This window comes from Telmatherina bonti (genome assembly GCF_933228915.1).
Source record: "Telmatherina bonti genome assembly, chromosome: 6".
Classification (NCBI taxonomy): Eukaryota; Metazoa; Chordata; class Actinopteri; order Atheriniformes; family Telmatherinidae; genus Telmatherina; species Telmatherina bonti.
The window spans coordinates 16,470,367-16,483,108 of record NC_136624.1 but is presented as its reverse complement, the minus strand read 5'-3'; positions in this window follow the sequence as shown (position 1 = coordinate 16,483,108).

Genomic DNA, 12,742 nt, shown 5'->3' with positions numbered 1-12,742 from the left:
ACTGACAATGGGCTTCCAGTTGGCATAACAGGAATGTTTCCCTCTTTACCACCTGGGAGAGTTTAAAAGCACCATTTTTTTTTTCTGAAGGGCACTCTCTGCCAGCTATTGAGGGTGAGAGTGTGTTCCTCTATGTGTGTGTGTGTGTGTGTGTGTGTGTGTGTGTGTGTGTGTGTGTGTGTGCATATGAACAAGCACTGGTGATAGTGGCTGAATGCCGCCTGAGGAAATAGTGATATCTGCAAGGCTTGTGGGAGGTGACGGGCTTTCTAATTAACTCCACGCTGGGACATTGTACTGGCTAATTAACACAATGACCTGAGGACTGAAAGTGTTTCTTTTGCTATGTGTGAGACAAAAGGAAGACATACGAGTTTGACTGACTGTCATTTCTTACATGCCTCAAAGAGAAAGAGAACATGTTCAGATATGGCTGTTAAGTTTTTGTTGTGTATTGTAGCCACAAGGCCTGTCAGCCTGGGACACAAAAGGACTCAATATGTCACCGTACTGCATTTCAGCAGCGTGGAGTCAAAGAAACAAAAGTTTTTTTAAATTTTTATGCACAATAATCAAAAGTTCTGTTTTTTTCTCCAAACATGATGCAGAAAAAATAGTGGTATAATACACTATTGACATGGTTTAGGTGTGAAGAGCAAAGAGGCAAATGCAATGTCTGGCATGAAAGAAAAATTAATCTGATCAATATGAATCTTACACATTGTGCAATAAATGTTTTTGAAATCCTTGGAGCAGACTTGCCTTCAAGATGTTTTTATTGTTGGAATCTTCTCACTTTTGACCAATGTAAACTGATCTTAAAGGGATCCTATTATGGTATTTCGAATTTTCTGAGCTTTCAACAGTGTTACAGTGTTGAATCCTCATCAGACATGTGAACGGCACTGTTTTTTATCACCTAAACACATGTTTGAGTGTGAGTTTGAGTTCCAGCATTCTTTCCATTCGGTTTCCATGGCAACGAAAAACGCGTCGTTTTAGAGAGTTTTTTTCTACTTTGAAATCCTTGTGACGTCCCGCGGGATAAGGTTCGGTGATTGGTTACCTTCTACTGGTTAACAAGGGCATGTACAAATATATCAGGCGGGTGGAAAACATCGGATAACGTTATTTCCAACGATGGCTGGTGAGTTTACCAAAGAGAGACATCCTGCTGCATTCGTTGCTGTGGGTTGCTGTTTTCCACTTTGTTTTTAGATCTGATTCAGGTTCCAACATGTAGGGCTGTATGCTCTGTGTTGACATTGTATTTTGTTTTTTTTTATTGAGTTCATATTAGCCTAATCCTTCTGTTTATGAGATGTTACAATGATGGCGAAAGCAGTTGCAGTAAGCGTTCCCAATGTAGTGCAGTGGCGGGAGGCGGGGCTTAAAGCAGACTGCAAACTGCTGAAGATAAATTCATATGTATTAATGTCCGTGGTTTAAAGAGAACATTGTTAATAGGTCAGGCTGTACTTTCAACCATGTTGGATGTTGTTACTGTTTCTAAAAAGTCTTTTTTTAATATATGTTCAAGGTGTAAGGAAGGTGTGGATCTATCACTTTCCCTCTTGCATCCATCATTGGCCTCAAACAATCAGAATTACAGAATCAAAACTGTTGATGGCTGCAATAGAGTGAGTGTGTTCCTCAGGTTTCAGCATGCTCATCTTTTGTAACTATAACATACAATACCATTCTTTTTAAATCTATGTTAAAATTTCAAGCTGTATTGTCTTAAGTACTGTAAGCTAGTAGATTTAACTACAAGCAAAGTGAATTTAATAGTATTTGATATACAGTATTTCTGCTTTCAGAGAAAAAAATTTGGATTTCATCTAGAATCTTAACTAATTGCAATCTGCATTAAAGGCAGACAAACTAGACTAAAACTTGTCACTGGATTTTCGAGCCACTATCGCCAAACCAATGAATAAAGTATCTAAAAAAAAACGTTGAAGTTGTTGGGCTTGAATTGAAGAACTTCACAAAAATCTAATTACAAGGAATTACAAGAAAGCAATTATTATCAAAACATAACCTATTTTCATAGAATCAGGTAACTTCAGTGGTAAAACCCAGTGTAGTGAGTTGCTGTATGAACAATACCTTGGACAAAATTATCTTTGTAATTTGTGAGTCAATGTCTGCCGTATTTGACCGCCTACCCCCAACCGCCTTCCAACCACTACACATGTCACAGTGATTTTTGCCTGCAATGTCTCCTTTTCAATGTCAATCTCACTTTTGTTTCCTTTCTTTAATCCCAGCTGCTTTGAGAAACCTCCAGCTGGCTCTGAGATCGGTCTGCTGTCCTGTGGTGATCGCTTTAATAAGCTGTGCGCCTCTTTTGCTGTCCTGTGGAGATGATGATCACACACCGGGTCTTGGCTAGACTACTTTGAGACACATACACACAAACAGACACTCACTATCAGAATCCTCTGTTCACATATGCCACCACTCTCTTTCTATCAGTTTAGGCTGTGATGATTAGGTTTAACATTATTTCTGGAATACTGCAGTAGATGAAGTTTTACTAATAGTACCCATGCCATATTTTTCAACTCTTCTGGTTCTGTCACCCTAAACATCACCCAAACCTTATCACTAAAAAGACAGATGTAAGCAATATTTTGTGCAAAACAAACGTGGTTTATCTTGTAGTGTTAGATAAGAGTCTTTTAGTCAGATTTCCTTTTTCTAAGCTTTGCTGTGGTGGATTATTGTGTTGTTAAGACTCCAGAACCTGTTCTGCTTTAAATGTGTTCAGCTGGATTTAAGGTCCCATCATGCTCAAAAGCAGCATGTTTGCCAAAAAAATAAAGTATACCCGATGAGCACATTAATGTCACCAGCATTCCTTGCTTGCCTCTCTTAGAATTTGACCAGTCAGAAGACACTTTGCCCAATAGGAAAGTCTCACTCTGAAATATCTGGAATCTATTTTGAGTTATGATAGCTGTAAAGCTAGAGGTACCCAAGTTAAAGATATAAGTGGTCATGATCATGCCAGATTCACCATAAATAGCTTTAGTATCATAATGATAGATTCATAATAACATCTTTATTTGTTGTGCACACAGGGGTGTCTAAGCTCGTTGCCATCAGCACTGTAGGCAGAAATCTATGTGTGCCATGTGTGAGTGGATCTCAGCAGTGTTTCAAGGTAAGTCCATTACAGAACAGCACACTCTAGTGGTCATGTAATTTAACTATATCCACAACTGGATGTAAGGGGGAAAAAAAACTCCTCAGAAGGAGTTTAAGTTTCAACAACTGAAAAACTTTTCAAGCATTAGAATATAAAACCTTGTGTGTTTGTGTCAAGCCTCCACAAACCGAGGCATCAGCCACCGGTGACAACTGATTGGAGAACGAATCTTGTGTCCCTAGAAAACATCTGAGAAACACACTCTGTCTGCAAGCTGAAAACAAACAGAATACCATAACAGTTGAAAATAATAAAAGATAAAAAAAAAAAAAGACAAAAAACTGCCAGACAAGGCGTAGAAACGTCAAGTAAATATTTCTGTTGGGAAAGCAGACAGAGGTGCAGGTAGAAACAGCATTGTCTGTATTATGCACTTTTGTTCTGTTCAATATCCCTTGTAGTTACCTACCACACACACACACACACACACACACACACACACACACACACAAACCCAACAAGCACACAATAACATCCTTCTGAAAAGCAGTTCAGCCTACTGCATTTTTAGCCTTTAAGAGAGCACTGAAGATATGAACTCATTACGGTGCTCCCCTCATCACACAGTCTTATGGTCTCTGTGTGGGTGTGTGCTTGTTTTTCCTGCATAACGGGAATGAAACCTGACTGCACACCAACGTAAGAAGACTTTCTGTCAACATTGACATGGTAATTTTGTTTTAATGGGTTATCAAGGTTCAGACTTAGTTTTAGACATGTATAGTAAAGTTAGAAGTAAAACTGAGAGACATTTTTAGAAGTTAAATATAATAATATATAAATATTTTATCAAATAAAAATGATCAGCTTTGGGGAATTTTTATGATTAAGATGAAGGCAAAAACCCAGCCCAATGAGGTTACATGTTACAGGGTATAGAATAAGGTCTTTATGACAACGTGTCTTGCTTTTATGTTTATTAGAATCCTTCTCCTTTTTTGTTTAAAACTCATGTATTCTCTTTTCCTGTCCCTTATCCTTCTCTCCTACATCTCCTCTTATCACCTTTGCTTCCATGATTCTCCGTTTTGTCCTCCAGCTTTATTTCCTCCTATTTATCTTCACATCATCATTAATCCTTCCCTGTTTCTTCTTTCTCCTCATGTCACTTTTCCACCTCCCTGTAGTCGCATACTAAACCTAATGTGTGAGGGTGATGCCCTCTGGTGGTGCTAATCTGCTCCCAAAACTAAATCTTGCTCCTTAAAAATATTTATCTAGTATGACCACAGGAGTAACTCTGACAGCAGTTGGCAGGATCTGGACTGAAGTAACCAATTTAATCTGAGTATTTGAGACTGAAACTCCAGTAGGGATTACAAAATAAACACAAAACCTCAAAGCTTCAACACAAATGTGGCATTTTTGCAAGTTAACCATTTGCAGGTTCTCTTCTTCCTGCATGGAAGGAAAATAACCTTTCAAAGATACTGTTGTTCAAAGATGTATCATGTTCACTTCAAGTTATACACAATCATGTTCATTTAGACATGGAAAGATGCTCAATATCTTTAATGTGTCTAAAAAGTTATGAAAACCTGAGAACTGAGAGAAAATAGTTCATTCTGAATGCAAGATTCATTCATTTCTGTTTTATCACCCTGTATTCGTGTCATATTAATCAGAATACATGTAGTTATACTATACTATTTCTAGTTATAACTGAAGGAATCAATAGCCTTGTCTGGCAGCATAGGATAGTGATGGCCTGAACATTTCAGAGAACCCTGAACCTGAATACACATAGAGTTCATAAATATGTGCCTTAAAATCAGGCTGATCTGAAGGAATTCTGTGTGAAAATGCTCTCAGATCTAGTTCCATGTGAACAGCATTACATATTACAGGATGTTACCTTGACAAAAGGACGCTGCAGCAAATAATAACTAAATGAATTCTTGGTAAGTGCTGAGGCATGCAAATTGTGGGGGGAAATATGTTTGCATTGATTAGGATTAAGAAAAACAGATAGTTAAAACTTTGAATGAAATATGAAGGAAAACACATTGCAGACACTGCTTATACTTGCTTGTATTGCATGTTTTGAAGGGCAGTTAAGGACTGATTGATTTGTTTGCAGCAAAACAAACACTAATGAAAACAATGATGGTAGCTATCTCTCAATAGAAACTTGGTAAAAGCTTAAAAGGAATTGAGCAGGAAAAAAGTCTCAGTTAAAAAACATCTATAGTTCATAAGAAATAATTCCGCACTAAAGGAATGAAAACATATCTTTATCCCCCTTTATTACATGCGACTATAAATAAATGAATTAATTCTAAATACATTAGATGCCGCAACATTTTTAAATTATTACTATTTTCAAATATTGTCTGATAAACATAAGGGATATTATAAGTTGATGGGTATTTATGTCATCATGCATGTAGATATAAGTGTAGTATGTTAATATATAGCCCTGCGATTGTTTGGCAAGCTGTCCAGGGTGTACTCTGCCTTTCATCCATAGACCGCTGGGTTAGGCTCCAGCTTCTCTGTGACCCTTCACTGGCAATGGTAGGAACCGCCCACCGAGTTTCAATTCAGCTCTTCAGAAACCTAAGGGTGACTTCACAGAGGCTACGTCCATCTTTTTATATACAGTCTATGTCTCTGACTGCTGCCTAAGCTGCAATTTGGATGGGAAAGCGGGCTTACGGAGCAGCCGCGGTCGCCAAAAGAGAAGAGAAAACCAAACATGCTGTCATGTTGCCTTTCCAAAAAACCCTAAAAAAAAAAAAAAATAAATAAAGTCGCAAGACTTATTGATAGTAAATAAATCCCATAATATAGCATCAAAGTGCTAACTATGTAGCAGAACAGTGCATTAGTGTGATTAGTGTACCAGGTAATTGTGCACTGACAAACATTATACAATTAAATCCATTCATTTTTTTATTGTGTTAATTGTTCTGTTAATATTTAATTGTAATTCATGCATTAATGTCTCATACCTATTTTTTCATGAGCAGCAACATTTCAGAGAGATTGTATGACTATGAGTTCAATTGATGCAAGTTAGATTAAGTATGTTAAGTTCACCTCATAACAAACCACCTCTGAAGATCATGCAGTTTGATTCAGTAAACTCTGACTTCTGCTGGGCTCTCACAATTCTGTCACAGAATCTACGTCTTGATGCTTGGTGCATTGCTACCACCAAGTGGTTTGGAGTGAACCACTGTGGGTTCCTCAGCAAGTCCCCACAACTGCTCTCAGGGCACCAAAAAATGGCAGCCCAGAGCTCCCTTGAATCTACAAGAATTGGATAACATGAAGAGCCAAATTTCTCAAATGATTAAAGTTGTTATTAGAAGCACTTAAAATGTACTAAATTTAATTGTACTATTCAGTTCCAATTGCATCTACATAAGAGGTTTAAAACCTGCCTATTTATTACTTTTAGCATTATAATGAGTAAAGAAAGCACACATAAAGAAATTAAAAGAAAATGGTCTCCCTGGGGTTAGAAAGAGAGCCCAGCAGTAAAAATTCACTCCACCTGAGACAGAAACACACAGCTGTCTACAGCAGCCTTTACTTTGCTAATGGAGCACAGCTGAAACCAGACCAGAACACAGATTCACACATGTGCTAAAGACAGACACACAATAATGGTGAGCTACTGTTAAATGCAGTCACATTTGAGGAGACTGCAGACATCCATCATGACAGCAACATGCAGAGGTGATTACACATTAACCCCATACTTCGTACTGTTCTCTTTGTTGTTTTTGTGTGGTTTTTTTTCTTTGAGAACTGCATGTTGTATGTCTGCATTAAAAAAAAAAAAAAAATCATCACTCTACAGGGGCTGACAGTGATGCAGATACATTCCACCATGCTATCTTAGCTTCTGTCCCTAAATGCCCTCTTCTTCCCTACCCGCCTCCCCATGTCAGCTGACACCATCAATAACACTGCACCCTACTGAAACAACAGGCCGATTCTTATCTTAATTTATTCCTATTATACCCTGAGGAAGGAGTGTAACCTGTTCTGTCTCACACACTCAGACACACTTCATTAACCCGGAGAGAAGTTCTAGTACACAGGAAGGTTTCCACTCCATTAGGCAGTGTCATTACTGCAGGTACTTTGACTGTAAATGGGAATACATGAGCATTCTGCCAAACAGCACAAACACGCCCGGCCATCCAAGATCAAATCCAAATAGCAGAGAAAGGTTTATTTGCTAAGACAAATAATAGGAGCATCTTGTTCAGCACAATGATCGCAACAGTCAAGTCATCTTTCATCATGATGTGTGTGATGGATACAGCTGAAAAAATTATTTTTTTATTCTGTATTTCATTAAAAAAAAATAAAATAAAACAATAAGAAGAATCTGAATAAAAGCGTTTCATGTAAATACCTCAGCTTATCTGATTGGCCATGATAAAGAAATTTCTATCCAATCAAGGATGCCTTTTCATGATCGGATAAGTAGGGAAGAATAACTGTATATCCATTCATTCCAATTGTGTCTGTGCTGGATGTTGTTTCTACACATGCTCGAACCATGTGGCCCATCCTCCAAATCCGCCAGTATGTTCCTTCCAGGCCAGAGCAGAGACCATGGAATTGGTGTCCAGTACAGAACTCTTCTGTTGACATTGGGGAAACTGCTATTGAATGAACAGTGGCATTATGTCACTGCCATAAAAGAGCATGAAAATATATCATTGCTGGACCACAGAGTGCCAATATGTTGAGAAAAGGTTTAAAAAAAAGTTTGATCCATAAGTTGGTACTTTGTGAGAGTGCTTTATGACTAAACTGCAGCCACAGAGTAGGATTATGCTTGTTTGTTCAACATTGACGGTGAGCTCCCATCTAGCTATGCATGGGTAAATTTGAATTAATAAATTATATAATTTGGTTAAGCACAGCTTTTAAACAAAAACAAAATAAAAGAATAAAATAAAACAGATTGTTGTGAATGCCAACAGCATGGCCACTGGGTCTCAACTACACCCAATGATTTAGGGGAAATTATGGGAATGCATGGCCCTAAATATAATGAATGTATCAAAATAGATGATCTTGATTTAATTATTGTAAATGTAGATCTTAATACATTGAATTTATGTCAAGGTCAAAGGCTAAATGACAGAAAATACTTTGGGTTTACATAGATTTCAATTTACAAGTTCAGCTCAAAATGCTATTGAGCGTGTTACCTTCACTTGCAAACACAACTCAGTTTCATGCTATGTGGTCTTAATTTCTGTGTTGCCACACAATAAAAAAAAAGTTATGACTATGACTTTTTCACATAATTACACAACATCATTTCCACTGATGTTACCAGCGGTGGTCCAGAAAGAAGCAGCCTGTAGAACAGGGACAGCCTTTAAAGCCCAATCCATGGAGAAAAAAAATCAGGAGAAAAAGACATATTTTTACATCTAAAATCTTTATTTGGACTTTAATGAAATGCAAAACAAAAGAAGAAACATATTTTTTATAGTTACCCTTATTACGATGTGTCAAAATTATTGTAGTGTAGTAGTTTGGCTCCTATATTCACCACGAGGCCAAAGACAAGTATCAGATTGGGATAACATTACAACAGCTTTTACCATAAATTTATGCAAAATGCAAAATATGGTACATATGGCATAATGTTCATAAAAAAAAAAAAAATTTTGTATTGACATAACATTTGTGATAATATAAGGACCTGATCTCCGCTGCCCTTCAGGAGAGTAACAACCATGACATAGAAAAAAAATATTTTATTATAGGAGTAGTTTGACCATATTGTATAGTTTCATCATGATTGATACTGTAATGAACAAAAACAGGCATTCTCTAAAACCATTTGTCAACTTAAAGCACCCTTACACCACAAAAACAACTCCTATGACTAACCTGCTGGCTCGATGTCCCTGCGAGGCAGTAAAATACAACTCATCATTGAGTTTTTAACATTTTTGTTCTTCCTGTTTTTTTAGGCAGAGCCACTTACAGCATGAGCTGACAACACTGAAAAGATTTTTATGAAAAAAAAAGCAGATCAACACTGCCTCATGAGAAAGGTTTATGAGCTTATGACTGAACTGAAGCGACAATAAAAATTATTCTTTACGAAAATGCATGAAAATCTCATTAAACACACCACTGCTTTGGGAAACACTAACACAATCCTGGAAGATAAAACTGTTTCCTGAACAACAGACTGGTAGTCAGTGGCTACAAATTTGAATATGACCAGATTTACAAATCAATTCATTTATTTTTTAACATAAATTTGTTAAAATATAAACTTATCTTTAAAGAATGTTGCCTTCAGAACAATATGTTCTAAAAGAAAGGCTACATTATTTTGCAAACATTATCTAAAAACTGCTTTAATAACTTAATCTTATAACATACTAATGCATATCCAAGCATGCTAACATAGCAAAGCAGTTAGTTAATAAGAACATGTTCTACATGAAGGGGAAATGGCAAAACACCCCATGGGCAGTTTCACAAGAAGAAGATCACGACAGCAGATTAATTTGCTTATTCCAGAGATGGATTGCTTGCAGAGTGTGATCACTAATTTTACTGGAACAAACAAGTATTAAGTACAACAACAAGTATTATGAAGTTTAATATATTGATAGATGGACCAGTTGGAGATAAACAAGTCCAAAATTAGTGGAAAGGTTAAATGTAAAGGATACAAAGAAAAATTAAATGGAAATGAATATATTTTCCTGTGACTTAGCCACAATTGACATGGAGGGCATGAAAGCTGCTCTGTCCATTTCAGTTTGGGCCCCAAGGACATAAATAGTAAAAACAACTCCTCTGACCATGGAAACCAATTTCTTTTTTTTTTTTTTTTTTTTATTACTCAGAAGTATAAATGGATGAATAATGTGTAGCAAACATGGAAATGACCTCCCTCCTCTGGAAAGGTTTAGCGTTGAGCCTCTTAGCCTCCTGCGTCCTCAATTGTTCTATAGAATAATGTAAAACAGAAACAAAAGAACAAAAACAGACCTTTAAGGTAAAAACGGTGCAAGATTGGCGACATTAGAGAGTCACAAATCAGCAGGGTTTACAGTTGTGCACCAGTGTATACTTTCCCATTCAGTCACGTGCCTTGAAGTCTTGGGTTAAGTTTGCAAGCATTTACAAATTGCAACAAACACACAAATGACCATTTAAATGTTTAGGCAAGTAAGTGCTTGCTTAATCAAACACAGTCAAGGTTGTGAGGCATCATTAAAAACTTGCCAAGCTAGCTAAATTATTCAGTAGAAGCCCCAAGACTATTTAAGTTTGTATGTCATCACAACCAGTAGTACATGTTGATGCTTCTTCCTAAAAAAAAAAAAAAAAAAAAAATTGCAATTGTTAAAGCCTTTCTAGAAGAGTCACCCCTAGAGTGAGCATGTCAACTAGCTTTCAGAGTGACGTGTCAATGTCAAATGTACATAGGCAGCATAGCAATCTGCCATTTTACATATAGGATTTTAAATGGGGGAACAGACTGCGAGTCAAGTGTAAGATGTGCAGCTTCTCTGCCTGGCCAAGAGGAGGTGCTGTTGAGTCTTTTTTCTTTTTTTTTTTTTTGATTAAGCGATGAAAACCAGCAAATGCCAGTAATGAAAGGTTCTACAGGCTATAGGAAATCAACCTGACCAATATATTATCCAAAACCCAAACATAAAAGTATTATATATTTGTTAAACCAAGCCCAACACTAAACACAAAATCGTCTGATCCAAGCATAGAAAATACACGGCCCTGTAAGTTAAAATGTTTGAGAATTACTGGCATATCAGATTTTAGGTCAGTACATTAAAAACTTTCCTGCAGCTGTTAGAAGCAGTGCCTCTTTTCCAGATGTGTGACAGATTTTTAGAAAGGATGTTTTGCATTTCTCTCTCCAATTTGGCTTATTACTCACAAAGGCAAACTCGGCAAAAGCTTCCAGAGAAGCAGGGATTAAGGCTTAACAAGAAATATGTTCATGTAGCATGCTGGGATCATCTGCAACATTTTTGCTAAATAATGTAGAAACGTATCCACTGCTGCATCAGTTAAAACCCCCAGTTTTTAAGACAACTTCCAAACGACACTAATGTTGTGTCAAATCAATGGTGTTGAGTGTTGCATATGATATTCTTCCATCCATCCATTTTCAACACTGCAAATGTTATCCCACCAATGAGCAGGCAGGGTACACCTAAGACATCAAAATGATATTTCTCCTCTGTTTTTCTTACCAATTTGCCAGTTTACCAAGTTATAGTGAAACACTGCACCCTTATGTCATTGGTGATTACATAGAAAGTTGTCATTTTCATTAGGAGTAATTGATAAAAGGATTGAAAAAACCTGGATGTGTGGGGCAGTGTCTTTATATGCCACGTGTGCTGTGTATAGGCTTTCACACTACCTCACCACTTTGACCAGCTGTCCCTTCATACTTTGTTCAACCTTTTTGAGTCTTTTAAAAGTGGAAATGACTTTTTCACGAATCATACTTTTTTTTTTTACCAGAAATCACACAAATAAACATGTCTGCCTGAAACACTGTGTTGAAACAAGCTGCAAAAACTCCCAAACCAGAGCTATAAAATGACCTTGTCTTTCTTCCCAACTCAAACACAAGACCTAGTTTCCATTTTCTAACAGAGTTTAAGGACTTTGCACAAGCTAAAATAGAATAAATGCATTTAAAAAATTAATCAAATTTGTCGTGGTTGTTCCTTTACCACAGAGAGTTAGTCTTCAAGTGTCCTTGTGAGTTTTTGTTCACCTGTTTCAACCCACCTGCCTCAAATTAAAGGGTCATAGTGCAGAAACTGACAACAAGCTGCTGGATTCGGTTTTCTTGAATTTGGAGTGCTGGAGCAGGGGAGCGTCTACAACCACCCAATAACAAAAAAAGAAAAGCATTTTGTCTTCCACACCAGGAACCAGGTGAGTTAGATGAGTGTACTTGACCATTCCTATAATTAATGACATTTTTTTTTTCAGAAAAAAAAAAAAAAAACAGCTTCTCCAATCCTGATCTGCAATCAGTCAAGCTGAAACACCTCCAGCTGCCAAGTTTATGTCTACTTTTTTACCAGAGGTACAAAAACAGCTTAAAAAATTCCTCATCTTTCACATATCAGCAGGACTGTGAAGAAAAGGTGGGAGTTCGAAAGAACAAGGGAAGGCAAATGGAGGGCAGGGTGTAGCATGAAAATCAATTCAAATAGGAAGCTCTATTTTTGCTGCAGTCTTAATCACTATTTCAGCATGTGGCACACACACACACACACACTCAGGGGAATTATAATTACATCCTGCTCTATGAAGAAGCTCTCAGTCACTGAACCATTTACCAAACCCACCAGAAGCACAAAGCAACAGGGACCAAGACTTATGATTCATGACTTCATACTGGGTATAGATGACTGTTGTCACTGGTAATTAATTGATGTTTAATTTAATTCAATCATATTAAGTAAAACAGGAAGACATGACATGTAAATATGTTGAAGCATTAAACAAATATGAAACATCCCA